Genomic DNA, 12,685 nt, shown 5'->3' on the forward strand with positions numbered 1-12,685 from the left:
ACAGGATGATCTCCATTCTCCATAATGGAGAGTCAGGGTCTATATTGTTTTATGCTATTTTATCTTAAAGAGGGTATTTCGGTCCTACCTAATACTGATGATCATGTGCTAAGAACAATTAAGTAGGGTTGGTTCGATGACTGTGAGGATGATGATCGTATGACTTGTTAGTAATAACGAGTAGAAGTTGTATGATGATGAATAGTGTAGGACTTGTTATTATATATGATGATGCATGATGCGTGCATGAAGAGTTATTATATATCAGCGGGTGAAATGAACATGGATTGGATTGAAGTGAAGGCAACATGCATGTGGTGCGTGTCGAAAGTAGTACAATCCAAACTTGATCAAGTCCGGATTAGTATTACTTTCGACATGCACCACATGTTGCCTTCACTTCACTCTAAGCCATGTTTAGGCATAGCAGTACGTAGCGTTGGTAAACCAAGCACGGAGATATAAGAGAGGACACTTCTCTCTAATAGCTACCTAATAACAACCTAAATTAACCCCCCAAAACCCCCAAACCCCCCCTTTAAAAAAAACAAAAACCTCAGCTCCTGCCAGGTGCTGACGCGTGGATGCCTATTGGTCCCGGTTGGTGGCACCAACCGGGACCAAAGGCCCTCCTCCCTGGGCTCCCCGCACCGGCCACGTGGACGGCCTTTAGTCCCGGTTCGTGTAAGAACCGGGACTAAAGGGCTAGGGCATTAGTAACGACCCTTTAGTCCCGGTTCTTGAACCGGGACTAAAGGCCCTTATGAACCGGGGTAAAAGCCCCTTTTCCTACTAGTGAAATAATCAGTTGGGCTTTGAAAGAAAGAGATACATGCAATCAGGGGAGAGATATTTTCCTTCTTTTTCTATAAAGAGAGATACAGACAATAGGGAGAGAGATACTTTCCTTTTTTCTAGAGGGATAAAAAAGAGATTATGAGGAATTAGAAGAAATGCACCTTACATTGTGGTATTGGGAACGACTCAGTGGGCCGGCCCATTTAGCGCCAAGAAGCGTTCCGGTTTTGGGAACCTTCGAAGGTTCCAGGCTCTGTTTTGGCGGCTTTGGGAACCTTGTAGAAGGTTCCTTAACAAGTTTTTTTGTTCGTTTCTTTAGTGGTTTTCTTGTTTCCTCTTTTTCTTCTCCTTTTCGTGTTTTCGTCAAAAATTCATAAATTTCAAAAAATGTTACTGTTTTTTAAAGAGTGTTTTGAAATTTTGAAAAAAAAATCATGTTCCAAAAAAATGTTCGGAACGTTAAAAAATGTTCCTAGTTTCAAAAAAATTGGGGGTTTCAAAATTGTTCAAATTGTTTTCCTGCTTTTCAAATAAGATTCAACAACTTGATAAAATGTTTTCAATTTTTTTGTATTTTCAAGAAATATTCATGTTCAGAAAAACAGTTAATTTTTTCAAAAAGTTTTGTGCTTTTCAAGAAAAAAAATGTGCTACAGTACACATCGGGTTGCCACGGTACCCTGTCTGCTACGGTACCGAGTTGCTACAGTGCATCCCGAGCCGCTACAGATGCACAGAAAATAAATCTTGAGGCAGCTGCTTAATGGGCTTGGCCCAGTCATGCGCGCATGTAGGCTTCGGGTCATTGTTTGATGCAGAATGCCTCCTATCATCCTATTAGATTGTCTCAAAAAAAAAACCCAGCCTATTAGTCTCTTCTCAAAAAAAAAAAAACCCAGCCTGTTAGCCCCTTAAAAAAAGATACCAGCCTATTACGGACGTAATTGAGAAAACCACCGAAAAACAACATTGCAAGACCACCCAGTACTTTTTACAGGTGGAGAGGATGATCTATTGCCTCTGTTTCACACTAGCTGAACTGAAGGAGTACCTAAAACAAAATTTCTATGTTTTCAAATTTTGTAATTGGAGCTGTAACGAGCAGCGCATTCTCTAGCAGCATATGGATGTACTCTTGGGAATGAGCTATATGCCGGACAATGTAATCCGAATGTACAACATCTTGTGGCCGATTTAGCTCCGTCCACAAAGAGGATTTTACTTAGCAAGCTCTTATGCAACATCTTGTGGCTGATCTTGCAGTAGTTGCATTTAGGGTGTTTTACAGCTGTATTGGGCTGGAATATGACATTCCAAGCAGGGCCTTAGATCATGGACCTTTATATCTTATAATATGACATTCCAGCGGTGCAGACTAACAAATGAGTAATATTGTCACGTGTTTCAGATCTATACATGAATTTAGAACATAAGAATTTTCCAAGTGATGCCCTAGGAGGATTTCTGTGAAACGAAAACAGACATCTTTTGAAAGAAACCAATAATACTGTGTATATTAGAAAAAGGTTCTAAGCACAGAAGGAAAGAAGAAAACTATTACGGAGTACACACTAGTGTACTGTAATTATCTACTACCTCCATTCCAAAATATAAGACGTTTTGGTAGGACAGTTTAGCCTACCTAAACATCTTATATTTTAGATCGGAGGTACTAATCACTAATGGATTGTGAGTGCCTCCTCTTTGCTCTGTGGATAACCAATGCAGGTTTATTTCCAAGCTTGGGCCAAACCAAACACAACAGCATAGAGCAACAACACAATAAGCAAAGCGAGAAGAAAAAAAATGTAAGCTTAAACAGTTAAAATGCGTGTCCAAATGCTTTTGTCAGAGCACAGGCCGCCTGATCATTCACACACACAAAAAAAAAAAAAAACGTAAGCAGATTTAAAGGTATACAAGTTACTCAACATTAGTTCGTTTCTTGACAGAACAATCATGGTACAAGATATCTTGCTGCCACCAGCAGACTGCCAAATGTATAGTTCAAACGATGCTGTGAATCTATAACAGAGATACACTGCAAAGTATTGCAAAACATTCTAATGAATCACTGCGATGAATGGTTCCTAAAATCTTTTGGTGCTTGGTGTATATTTCCTACTCCGAGTATATTATTACCTGTTCTGGCTTCAAGTTGCTGGGAGCCTGGGACCTTCCTGTTGGGCTCGAAGACATACTTGATCAACGAGTCTTTGATTGATAGCAGCTCGGGGAACTCTCTCTTCAGCTTTGCCGCGTCCATCTCGTTGTTGCTCCGAGGTGCAACTATGACCTTAGCATGTTCTTCTAGCGTGAAGTTTGTCCACTTGTAGCTGGGATCCATGCATGTACTTCTTATACATCTCCAGAATCCCATTGTGGCTGACCACGCAAGGATTGGTGAAGTTCCAGATGCCCCGCAAGTTCCTTTTTGCCATCTCAACTGAAATCGGCAAAAGCTCATCCAACAGAGTCATGCTATTTGGGATGTTTACCACCTTGTCGTAATGGCTAATCTTTGTGATGAAGTTTCGGGGATTGTTGAGGTCAGACGATATTGGCATCCGGACTCGCAGAGTGCAAAGATTCTTGTACTCCTTCAACAGTTCCTCGACCTGCATTGTCCAGGGAAAAAATGAACAGAAGTTTCTTCCATGATTTACATCTCAAATTTACAAACATATATAACATCACCATACGGAAAACATACTAACAAAGTAGTCGTTATAGAAGGGAAGAAGCAGTTACCATTGCCTTGGTCTTTGAGTAGAATGAACCAGTAAAGTTTGGTTTATGCTCTTCTTTGAGTAGAATGAACTAGCTACCGGTTCTACGATTCACAGCCATGTTTCTTTCATTGATCATATCACTCCGTCCCGAGCCAGGGAGACTCCCGTCCGCCTCCCTTCCCCTCCCCCTCCCCTCCCGTCTGCCTCCCCTCCCCTCCGCCTCTCCTCCCGCCACCGCCGGATCCGGCTGGTCAAAGCCCGTGCGGGGGATGATGGCGGCGGCGAGGCGTCCCTCCATCGTGGCTTGGAGGCGTGGCTGTGATGGTGGATCTTGAGTGGGCGCCTCGAGAGGACGTGTGTGTGTGGCCATGGTGTCGGTCACGCAGTGATGTGACCTCCTCTACCTTTGGCTGTCTTCATCGTCGGTCCAAAGGGATCTGGTCGATGGGTGTTGCCTCGCGGTGGCTTCCCGGCGGCGGGTCAAGTGGAGGAGGAGATGGTGGCCTAGCTGCCGAAGTGGGTGAGGATGCCACCATCGTCGGCGGCATCCGTGGGTGTCGTTTTCCTTGTTGGAGGCGATGGTGGGGGCGTCCCTCGCTCCATTGTTTTCGGGGAAAACCTCATATCTGAAGGAGGCTACCATCGACCGCGGCGCTTGTGGGCATCGTAGCCCTCGTTGTAGGCGTTGAGGGGGCTCCTGGATCGGATGGCAACATCTTCATCGTCACCCCCGTGGGGGCACCATTTTTGGAGACATTTATCGGCTGGACAAACATGTGGATGGCTTGGTGGTTGGCCGTCGGTAGGTGGTGGAGTGGTGCTTCATCCTACACATCGATGGCATCCGGCATTCGACATTAGATGTTAGGTGTTGGTGCGATGTTTGTTTGGTATAGGCTCGGACATTCGGCACCCTTATCACAGGGATAGGAGTAGTGACAGGTGTTGCCAAGATGGTGGCTTCAGGCTTACTGATGTATTACCTTAGAAGGGCTTTGTGAATAATTAATAGAGTGAATTCCGCTTTTCACCCCCTATTTTGTCATTTTTGACACTAATTACCCCATTTAGCGAGATTTCATGTGTTTTGCCCCATTTAGCAAAAGTCTTGCCACAATTTACCATGTTTAAAATTTATGATCGTTTTGACCGACGAGTCCCAATTGTAAGGTCCAACTAGCATATGCCACACCAGGACGGGTTTTACCTGATGATTTTTCTGCATGCCGAACCGCATCACTTAGCTTCCCTTGGCCAGTCAGGCTCGATATGATCGCACCAGAGCAACTCGTCGGATGGCTAAGTCGCCCAGGTCGGGCCGCACCACATTGGCCTCCATTATCCATGGCATGCATCACACACACGATCCTGCCCTAGTCTGGCCCAAAACCACTTCGTTAGGAGGGGATAGGATGACCGACGACGTAGGCGTCGAGCGGTAGGCAAGGCTTCAAGGATTGGCCGCGGGCAATTGTCAGGCTCGATATGATCACACCAGAGCAGCTCGTCAGATGGCCAAGTCGCCCAGGTCGGGCCGCACCACATTGGCCTCCATTATCCATGGCATGCATCACACACACGATCCTGCCCTAGTCTGGCCCAAAACCACTTCGTTAGGAGGGGGTAGGACGACCGACGACATAGGCATCAAGCGGCAGGCAAGGCTTCAAGGATTGGCCGCGGGCGATTGTCAGAGCAAGCGGCAGCCAGTACGGCAATCTTCTCCCCTCCCATGCCTGGACGCATCCTCTGTTTCTCACCCCTGGTGGTTAGGTTTTTTGTGGCTAGGTTTTCTCTCATTCTGGGATGCATATAAGATAGGTTTAGGCTACCCGTTTCCAGTTTGAAGAAGTATTGCGATGAGATGACTATACTTGATCAGCGTGGTATGTTCCCATTGAATAAATTATAGAAGAAATAGTTACTGATATAATTTGAAATCATGTATGTTTTTTCCAGTATTATCACATGCGAAGTATGCATGATTCCGTGGATCAGATTAAAAGTGGTGTAAATATACTACTTCACTAACTCTGACGCATGTAAATATATGAATACTTAGTCAAGCATGAACTAGGTAAGTGATGTTTTAGAAGTATCATTTTTCGTGGTAGCAAATACATTGACCCGTAGAAAGTTATTATATGTTTCCTGAGCTGCATTGGTGCGATCATATCAAGCCTGGATGGTCAGGAGAAGCCAGGGCGATGTGGTTCGTCGTGCATAAAAACCATCAGGAAAAAACCTACCGATGTGGAATGCTAGCTGGACTTCATAATTGGGACCCATTTGTTAGAATGCTCACAAAATTTTAAAGAGGGTAAATTGTGGTAGCACTTTTGCTAAATAGGGTAAAACGGATGTAATCCTGCTAAATGGGGTAATTAGTGTTAAAATTGTAAAAATAGGGGGTAAAAATCAGAATTCACTCTAATTAATATAATGGTTGCATGCATCGCCCAGATGTAGAGGACAGGGGTGCATCCTCCTTTTCAAAAAAGGTATCAGCTACCTAATATATCAATCATCATAGATTCTCACCATTTGTTCTTTCGATATTCTAACCTTACAGTTTTGATATCTTTTCTCACTTTTCAGCGGTTACAAAGCTCCGGAGTATGCATCTCGATCGAGGAGTTTAGTCGATGAAGACAGATGTCTTCAGCTTTTTGGCGTTTTGGTTCTAGTGATTATTAGTGGCCGAAAGAATACCATGCTCGACAAGCAAGGGGATACTGTTGGTGATCTTGTACAAGATGTGAGTGAACTAAACATATGTTCCAAGCAAGATTTCTTATAGTTCACATTCACGAGATGTTTACTTTTGTTGCCAGATCATTTTCCTTCTTTTGCGCTGCAGTTCTCTCATGTCAAGCTTGTTGAAAAACTATTCAGGCTTGGCGTATGTGGAAGGAGCAATGGTCGCATGAGCTTGTGGATCCGTTGTTAGGGGGTGGATATGAAGTCGCTGAGATAACAAAATGTGCTCGGGTGGCACTGCTTTGTGCTCGGGAAGATCCAGCAGGCTGGCCCGCCATGACAGATGTTGCTCCAATGCCGAACTCCGGTAGCATAAGCTTATCGATGGAGCCTAAGCAACCCGCTGTTGCGATGATTCATGGGTGTACCGACGGAGACACGACATCGACATACATGGGCCAATCAAGCAGTAAAATACCGAAAAAGACTTCATGCCCCACTTTATGTATAAAGCAACCACAAGTGAAGCACAACAAATTAACTGCAACACGGAGGTCCACAAAAAGAAAAGGAAAAAAAGGTACGTTACATGTTGAGGCCTTGGGGCAACAGCTCAACAAGCCCACAAAGATATAGTGCAAAAACGGCTCAAGAGGGATAAAGGATCATGAGAAGTCTAAACGTCACGTCCTTGTGCTTTCTCATCACACTACTAGAGAAAAGCCTAGCAATAGCGCGGGTCAAATGTCTAGCAGTAGCGCCACCTTGTCCCGCCACTTGGATAGAGGCTTCCAAAGCTGACTCCAAGCTCATGTTGAGGCGAGCCACCCTCCTCTCGGCCTTCTGTGGGTTCAATGCCAGGGTCACCACCCCGGCCCTCTCGGCCTCCAGCCGACCACTGCGCCTAGATGCAGTCACCGGAGTGGAGCTGGCCCTATCTACGGACGACGCGCGGGGCAGCACCGGTGGTGTGCGCTGGCCCAATACCTCCTCCATCTCAACCCCCATCGCCTCCTGGTAGGACATACGTACCCCAGTCCCCTCCTGGGTCTCGAACAGAGTCATGGCAGGGTCATCACGCGCGCATCCAGCAGCCTTGCTGCATGACATGGTTGTTACGGGCGCCACCCCCATGAGAGCCGCCGACCCAGGCTGGACCAGCGGGTCCTTTGCTTCCCCCTCCCCCTCGCCAGATGTCGTCAGCAGGTCTGGGGAGCGAGGGGAGGAGGCAGGCAACACCACAAGACCCAAGCTATCCACATTGGATTCGTCGAGTAAGACATAACCATAACGAGTTCAGCTCCAATGCCGACTAGAGTTCGAATCATTCTAGACCTTGAGGCTTGATATATAGTTCTGTGGACTAGAGTTCAAAAACCTTAACTAGTTTTGTGGCAAGGTATGATAGAAAATCATAATCCTATATAGGATTATGGGATTTTTACGAATCAGGCAGTGTACATGTTCGAGATATCAAGACCAGTTTTGTGGAGTGAAAATAAACATGTGTGTGTGGTACCAGCTACCAAACTGATTTTCCAAGTGAACCTAATGCTACAAGCAGGCATTTTAGATTTCTTTTACTGGCAGGCAGGAGACCAATTTTATGCAAAGGAACTCATTTGCGTCTGCTTTCTGAGGACAACTCAGATTAATTAGTGCTCGTTGGAAAGATGGCATCCATTAGTGCGCGTTCTTTCTATGCCTGGGCTGACTCGGATTCAAAATTGCTTGCCGCCACTTCTCTCTCTCCCGCGTCCCTGTTTCCCGAATTCCCGATCCATCTCACCTCGTCCTCTACCTATCTCTCCCGACGCCGGATCGTTCCTCTCGCGATTCCATGGAGGCGACCATGGGTGTCAGTGTACAAAAGTAGGGGCACACCTTTGTACCCCTTTACTTGTGCACGGACAGTCGAAGCGCGCCCACACCCACACTAAGCAGAGCAGGGGAGGGAAGCCAGAGAGAAGCCGAAGCACAAGATGGCCAAAGCAATGCCAAGACCAAAGATACCAAAGAGCGAAAGGGCGAGGTGGACTCCCCCGACAAGATCCTTGCCGGGGCAGGCCTCCATGGCCCCGGCAAGAACCTTGCCGGGGCAACTTGCCCAAACACCAACAGAGCGAGCCGCCCTTTAGTCCACGGGTTCCAACCCAACTAACTACGATTGGACCAGGGCTCGGGAGGCACCGCTGTGGTGGCATGAAGATCTTTGTCAAGACCATAGATATACGAGATTAGATGAGGACCAGAAGACGGCGACCCTCGGCGGGATCCTTGCCGAGGAGATCCACAAGACCCCCGGCAAGCGCCTTGCCGGGGACGAGTGCAACACCATGGCAAGACCCTTGCTGGACCCCCGGCAAGCCCTTGCCAAGGGCGTCAGCGGGGCCCCAGCCAGGCCCGCGTCGACCAAAACTCCACCGCCGTCCCCAAGCAGCTGCTAGCTCAACCAGCTGGGCAGGCAGCTGCATGGCGACGGGCGGCCTCTACGCCAACTCAGCAAGCACCTGCGTGGTGGCATGCAGATCTTCGTGAAGACCCTACCGCCGTGCCACCTCAGCTGCCTGCCTGCCTACATGGCGCCGCATGCATCGCTGGCCAGGGCGCGTGTCGAAGCGAAGAGGGGCGGCGACGGACGAGACGGGCCTCGCTCCCGTCCCCGTAAAGCTAGGGGACACCTAAGCGACGCATTAAATGCGTCTTGTCCGGTAATACGGGCGATAAGCTCATAGTACTGTAGGCCTTTCCACCTCCTGTGTGCCACTGTGGCAGCCCCTTTCGACTATAAAAGGAGGCCCATGGCGTACTGGAAGAGGATTTGGCTCTTTGGAACTACATAGCCACCATAGCTAGTTCGAGAGCTCAAGAACACTCAAGACATCCACCAAAGCAGGACTAGGGTTTTACGCATCCTCGCGGTGCGAACCTGGGTAAACGATCCTTGTGCTGACTGTTAATCCTGCTCTTCCCACAACCCCGCGCCCCGGCAACCGTAGTAGGGATTCTTGTGATCCCATAGGTGTCGTTTCCCACCGACATCTATGGCGCGCTAGGTAGGGGGCGCTGTTGTGAGAATCTGGTCTAGTAGTTAGCCTAGCAGTTCTTCATCGCCATGGCTCCCAAGAAGAAGACGACCAGGAGAAAACTACGCCGCCTGCAAGCGCGAAGGATGCCAGTGCGGTAACGGAAAAGCTAAGTCATCCAGAGCCTTGAGCAATTTCCTTTTATACATAAGGTTATCATCCTCGGAGATTCCGCCTATGTATGGAAAACCTGCACGCAAAGGGGCCCTCCCGCAATCGGCAACGCCCTTGTTCTGTTTCGAGTCTGCTCAACAGCTCAAGCGGCCGCGTCGAGAGTGGCAGGGTAGCCTTCCGCAATTGGCAACGCTCTCGATTCTGACTCGAGTCAAGCTCGACAGTTCAGGCGGCCGCGCTAAGGGCGGTAAGGTGGTTCGCCCGGCAGCAAGCACACCCGGCAGGCCAATGGGGATCCGTTCTCAAGACGCCGCCCTGGGTTTACGCGCCGGCTAGCCTACCCAGTTAACGTAGGGTGGACATACAAAGGAAAATCGAACAGGAAAATAACATGCATAATATCAAAAGTGCTGCAGAATTATATTACATCAAACTGTTGTTGCGGTTCTAACTAAAGATAGAAATTGTCTTGGTCATGAACCTGCAGCGGCGAAAAGGAACGGGGTGCCTAATCCCGGCGCTGGCCCTCCACCCTCTGGATTCCGTCGATGCGACTGATGATGGGCCTAATACGCTCCTTGAGCGCCGCGATGTCCGCATCCTCCGGTAGGCTCTCCAGCGCAGCTTCGAAGTCAAGGTTAGGATTCTAGTGCGCCATCTTGGCGAGGACCTTGGTTAGGCAGAGCCTTCGGGACTCATCGGCCAGAGAGGCCTCCCGGTTGGAGTCGAGCTGCTCCAGGGCCCCGAGGACACCCTCGAAGAACAGGGTCAACTTGGCGTTGGTAGTCCCGCTGCGCTCTGGGGCGTACCTCACATTTGGCATCCCCATGGCAGCCAGCTGCGTGACGATCCTGCCGGCGACCTCCTCGAGGCGGCTGAGCCATCGGTTCTCGCCCTCCACGTGCTCCTTGAAGTTGAGGGCCTCGTTCCTCCGCAGCAGCTTCTCGGTCTCCAGGTTCTTGGTCAGGGTCCCCTCCCGGGCCCTGGCCTCCGACAGCATCTTCTCGAGACCTTCCAGCTTCAGCCTGAGGTCTCTGATGGAGTTGTTGGCCTCGGAGAGCTCCCCGGCCCTGCTGACAACCGCGCCCTGCGCCTCCGTCAGGGCGCCGTTGAGCTTGTCCTTCTCCTGGGACAGCTTCAGGGCCTGCTCCTTCAGCCCGTCCCGCTCCACCTCCAGCTCCTTCACCTTGCCGGCGTGAACCAGAGCCTGGGCATCAAGCGTCTCCCTGTGCCTCTGCTCCAGCTCTTGGGTCCGCTGCATGACAAGCTTCCCCACCTCCTCGTCCTTGGCGCGGAGTTTGGCGTCGAGGTCGCCTCGCGTTTGGCGAGGTCCTCCTCCTGGGAGTTCAGCGCGGCCTGATGCTGGGTCTGAGCGTCCTCGGCTGCAGCAGCCAAGCCCTCCGCCGTCTCCTGGGCCTTCTCGATATCAGCCAGCTTCATGGTGAGCTCCACGTCGCGCTTGGCCAGCTCACCCTAGGCGGCCTTCAACTCTTCGCTAGCTTGGCGGAACTAAGTCTGCGCCTCGGTGACGCGCACCTTGAGGTCCGCCTCCGCCTTGTCCATCGTTGCCATCCTGGACTTGGCCTTGTCCAGGCGGGCGCGGTGGAGCTCCTGGAGCTTCCGGAAGTTGGCGCCCATGGCCTGGAGAAGCTGCTCCTCCTGAGAGCCGTCGCCACCAGCGCTCAGCTCGTCGACGACCTCGAGCCCGGCGGCGGCAAGCACCTCTTCGTCGAACACCTCTCCCTCGACGGGCGCCCTGGAGCTAGACGCCCCTGGGAGGTGGACGAAGAGGTCGTCGGCCACCCTCAGATATCTGCCGGAGCCGGAGGCAGCAGAGGAGGAGGGCTGGTCATCGACCACCTCCTCCTCGGTGGCGGCCTTGCCGGCATCTCCAGCAGACCCCTTGCCGGGCTCCCCGGCACGCCCCTTGGTGGCGTCTTCGGCGGCACCCTTGGCGGACTCCTCGGCAGCGACCTTCTCGACCTCTGCCGCGACGTCCTCGATGATGGCACCTATGTCCTCCTGGTCCGTCGATGGACGGTCTGGACACCAAGAAGGGAATGAGACAAAGCCAAGACCAAGAATCAGCAAGAAAAGAAAAAAGAACAGGGACGAAAGGCGAGCGGCTTACCAGTGCCGGGCTGGGGAGCAGAGGTCCCGTCCCTGCCAACATTCGGCGTCGAGGCAAAGCCACGGGCGCACGAGTTCTCCTTCCCCTCCTCCGTGTGCATGGGCTCGGTGCCTGGCGCCCTCTTCGGGGACGCCCCTCGGGGAGGTGTGGTCGATGGGGGCGGCGTGTTAGGGGTAGCCCTTTGTGGCTCCTCCTGCTGCTGTCCTCCTCCTGCGACTATGGCAAGGTCAGCACCAGGAGATCGTGCCCCTCAACACATGTTGACGAGGGGTGAATGATGAACTTATGCTGGGGGCTATGCCGGGGGCTGCTGTCCGGGCTGCTCAGCACCACCAGTGGTGCCCTCGAAGTACCCGCCGGGGGCTGATCGCCCGCCGAGGCTTTGGCCCTCTTCACCCTCTGGGCCAGCGTCTTCGCGTCCCTGCAAAGATGAAAACAAGTCAAGACAAGTAGTACAGATTGAGAGGACGGAGATGACAGAAAAGATCAAGATACTTACTCGTCATGCACCTCCTCCTCTGTTGCTTTCCTCTTCCTCTTTGGGCTGAGGGACCCGAAGTCAAAGGTGACCCCCGCGTTGACGTCTGCCGGAGGAGGGGAAGAGGGCGGAGTCTGCGCACGCTTGGATGAAGAGGAGGCAGATGCTTTCTTCTTCACCACCGCGGCCTTGACGACCTTCTTCGCCGCCGCGACCCTCGTCTGACGCGCGGACTCCTCCGGAGACTTTGGCCGTCGCGCGGCCTTGACGGGCCGTACCGGCTCACTGGAGGTGGCCCGCCGCAGAACCCGTCCTCTTCCCGTGGCTGGAGGGTCGACGGCCACGGCCTCCTCCTCCTCAGCCTCCTCCTCCGACAACTCACCGACCACGTCTTCGATGAGAGGAGCCCCGGTGCCGGCGCTATTGGCCTCCCCGGTGGCCTTCGCCCACTGGGCGAGCTCCTTCTCCTCCGTTTCCGCCACGACCTTGTCCTCCACGCCGCCGGTGCTTCCGGCCTCCTCGGCGAGCTTCGCCTCTGCCGCCCTAGCGGCGATGTAGTCCAGCTCCACCTGGGAGGTGTCCTGGACGAGCCGCGGCTCGGCGGTGACGTGCCCCTCGTGTAAGGTGTCGAAGAACTCCTACACTT

At 51.4% G+C, this 12,685-nt stretch overlaps 1 pseudogene; it reads right to left on the reverse strand.

Annotated features, from left to right (window-relative positions):
- Positions 1-397: 397 nt before the first annotated feature.
- Positions 398-3,828, reverse strand: LOC123120179 (bifunctional dTDP-4-dehydrorhamnose 3,5-epimerase/dTDP-4-dehydrorhamnose reductase-like; annotated as a pseudogene).
- Positions 3,829-12,685: the final 8,857 nt, after the last annotated feature.

Source organism: Triticum aestivum, chromosome 5D (genome assembly GCF_018294505.1).
Source record: "Triticum aestivum cultivar Chinese Spring chromosome 5D, IWGSC CS RefSeq v2.1, whole genome shotgun sequence".
Lineage (NCBI taxonomy): Eukaryota > Viridiplantae > Streptophyta > Magnoliopsida > Poales > Poaceae > Triticum > Triticum aestivum.